Source organism: Balaenoptera musculus, chromosome X, assembly GCF_009873245.2.
Source record: "Balaenoptera musculus isolate JJ_BM4_2016_0621 chromosome X, mBalMus1.pri.v3, whole genome shotgun sequence".
NCBI classification, from domain to species: domain Eukaryota; kingdom Metazoa; phylum Chordata; class Mammalia; order Artiodactyla; family Balaenopteridae; genus Balaenoptera; species Balaenoptera musculus.
This window is the reverse complement of record NC_045806.1, coordinates 39553341-39557033: the sequence shown is the minus strand read 5'-3', so window position 1 is coordinate 39557033 and position 3693 is coordinate 39553341. Positions and strand designations below refer to the sequence as shown.

General features: G+C 39.8%; 1 pseudogene; it reads right to left on the bottom strand.

Moving 5' to 3' along the window:
- Window positions 1–423: 423 nt before the first annotated feature.
- On the bottom strand, window positions 424–1075 carry LOC118888905 (annotated as a pseudogene).
- Between the last annotated feature and the right edge of the window lie 2618 nt (window positions 1076–3693).

Here is a 3693-nt window from a genome sequence, read left to right as displayed (position 1 = left end):
GCAGGGCTGGGGCAGGGACCATGCTGGGGGAGCAGGGTCTCCACATCAGGCCAATACTGGCCTTCAGAGCAGTGTTGGGGAGCTCAGGGCTGAGCTCTACTGGAGAAGGGTCCAATCTGGTACCTCAAAGCAGAGGCAACCACTGAAGGGAAGGATGGTCTGGTTGGCTTATGCAGGAAGGATAAGATTGGGGGGGTGGGGAATTGCTAAAGAAAAGTAAGGTGCAGTAAACCTTTAAAGGGCCAAGATGAACAGGGATTAGAGGAGGGGAAGGGGTCTAATAAAGCCTGAGGGATGGGGGAGGGGAAAGAGAAGAAGGAGAAAAGAACAAGAGGGATGATTCTGGGGGTACAGGGAGGTCCAGCTTTTCTTCAGGGCCCCAGTGAAGCAGGGACAGCTCTTATCTTCTGGTCTTACAGGACTCTACTTGTTGCTCAACACAGCAATCTTTATGTACACAGGGCCTGGGCAAAGGCAGCTGAACTTTATGTAGGCAGAAATCGTCTTCAGGCCTTCTAAGTGGGCAATGAAGTCTTTCATGTTTGGAAATGCATCCAGGCACTAGGGCTCAAATATATGGTGCAGGTCAAGACTGTCATAAGCAAGAAAATACACAGAGGTGACCTTGTCTCCTGCAAACCATGGACTCTTCCCCAGAAAGTGAGAAGAGCTTCATCTTTTCACAGAGCTCCTCCAAGTACTTAGGCTTCAGTTTCTCAAAGTCAGGGCTGTAGCAGACACTGACCAGCTAATTGGAGGTGTCTATAACCTAGTTCTCAAAAATGTCCACATGAATCTTCTCTTCTGTCTCCACTCATAGGTTGTACTTGTAAGCAATGTAGCAAAAGATGGCATCGCTCTGGGTGATCTCAAGAGCATCATCAATTAAACAGGGCAGATTGGGAAAGTCCAGGCCTGGCTTCAATTTCTCATTCAGCCACTGGCTTCTGTCATGGTCAGGCGCATCCCCCACCATGTACTTCTTTTCCTCATAGTTTAAGTCTTTGTATTCCAGAAGAAGGCAGATGGTATGAGCCAGCCTGTGAATGTTCCAGTTACCCAAGTTCATGGCCATGGTTTAGATTTCTGTGGACTCAGGGGATGGCCTCAGTGGAGCTAGGCTGAAACTTCATCCTTGTAATTTTTCTTTAAGTTAGAAATTATATCAAAATAAAAAGTTATAGGGAAGAAGGAAGGAAGGAAGGAAGGAAGGAACCAGAGGACTGTGAGCCGCTCTAGCAAATTAATAAAACCCAAGGAGGGGGTCGTGGGAACCTCTGATTTATAGTCAGTTGGTCAGAAGTACAGGTGACAACCTGGGCTTGCAATTGGTATCTGAAGTGTGTTGCTGAGGGGGGGGACAGTCTTGTGGGAGTGAACCCTTAACCTATGGAATCTGATGCTATCTCCGGGTAGATAGTGTCAGAACTGAGTTGAATCATAGGACTCCCAGCTGGTATCTGGAGAATTGTTTGGTGCCATGGGGAAACCCCACACACTCACACATTGGAAATCTGGAGAATCAGATCCCATTGAGTGATATACCATACTTATGAATAAGATATTCTCTGGATATATTGTATAACACAAGGAATATAGCCAGTATATTATAATAACTATAAATGGAGTATAACTTTTAAAAATTGTGAATCACTATATTGTACACCTGTAACATATAATATTGTACATCTACCATAACTCAATTTTTAAAAAAGAATTGAAAACAGGGACTCAAAAAATAATAAACAAAAAATAAATAAAGATATTCTCTCTTATCCTAACACATTGAATGATCCAAGAAACTCCTTAGAAATCAGTATAAAATTGGAAAAGTAGTCTCAGTTTGATTACACTCCAAGAGGCCTAGAAGAGAAAATGTAAGATTTCTGTGAAGGGACTCATTCTCAAAATGGGCCACAAAGGATTTCCACACATAAATATTTTCTCCCCTTCCACCAAGCATGAGCTCATAATAAAAAATTACAACCAATACAAGAAAACAGGCCACCATGAATAAGAATCGGCATAAAAAAAACATGAAGAGTACTATTCGTTTGAACTTCATATAATGGAATTATACATATACTTCCTAAGCACATTAAATTGGCTAAAAAAAATAAGAAATTAAAAATCATGGAGGGAAATACTGCTACCAACAAAACAAACAGAAAGATTTGAAAACCAGCAAAATGAAATTTTCAGAAATAAAAAAATATAGTTTTTGAAATTACCAACTCAATGGATATGTTAAACAACACACTATACATAGCTGAAGAGAGTAATGCTGAACTAGAAAAATAGTATGAAAAAAATTACCTAAATGGGGTACAACTGAAAAGGAAATAAAAGATGTAAAAGCACAATTAAGAGACTTAGAGACTAGAAGAAGAATGTTCACCATATCTCTAATAGAAGTTCCAAAAGAAGAGAACACAGAGCATGAAAGAAAGGATAATGACATTGAGAATCATACTAAATATCAAGCTGGATAAGTAAAAATAAATCCCCAAAACACACTCAGGCACATCATAGTGAAACTGCAGTATTCCAAAGACCAAGAGAATATCTTAAAAACTATCTGGGAAAAAAACTGGCAGATTAAATATAGACTGACTTCATACTCCTTATCCAAAAGATAAGGAGGACAATGGGGAGCTGAGAGAAAATAGCAATCTTTTAAGATCAGTTGAAAGAAAGAGATTTGTAGACAACACTGAACTTACTACCAACATATCATCAACGAAGAAATTTATACTTCACAGTCACCAAAATCCTGGATGCTTTTTTCTGCTTCTCAACCTGGAACTCAGCAAGTCCAGTGCTACTGCTTTGCTTTCTGTTCCATTTTCTTGTTTTTAGAGCTGGCTGTATCTTTTTTGGTTTTCTATTTTTACATTTTATCTCTCTCTGCTATATGTTTGGACCAGAGGGGTATATAAAACATGAAATCACTGTGTCATCCTGACTGGAAATCTCCCTATTTCTTTAACTTCATTTCAATGTCCATATAACCTCCAGAATAATCTAGCTCAGTGCTTCTTAAACCACCTATGGTGAAAGATTACTGTGATAATTTGTTCCAATAGATGACAGACCCATACTTTGTCAAAGTCAACTGATCACTCCTTTGAATGTGGCAGCAATGTCAAATTGCAATAAAACTTTAAAAATACTTAATGTCAATTTCTGTACTAACTGCAGACAAGTAACAAACTGTTCTTGGACTAACATTGATACGCGGACCACACTTTGAGTAGCACTGATCTAGCTAAAATTCAAATCTGCTATTTCCTCTACATCAGGAAGCTTCTAGCTCCAGAAACTTATAGCCACTGCCATAATCAAAAAGCTGCTGTAATCAGGACACCATTATTACCAGCGCTAATGCAGAACCACACCATACCTGCTATGATCCACGCCAGGAAAACTGAAACCCCACACCCTGCCCCTCAATACCCATGAAGTTAGTTACTTGACATTGGGAGCTCTGTTAATGCTGTTTCAAAAAAACTCTGCCTTCCATCTTACATGAGTTATATACATGCAGAACCCAGTTGCCAGGGAGTCTGTGGAACATACATTTCAATAATCCAGCCTCTACAGCACAGGACAGGACATGAGATCAGTGTTTTTCATACTGCATGCAGGTCATAATCCATTAATGGACTGTAAAATTCATTCATTTTAAGGGTC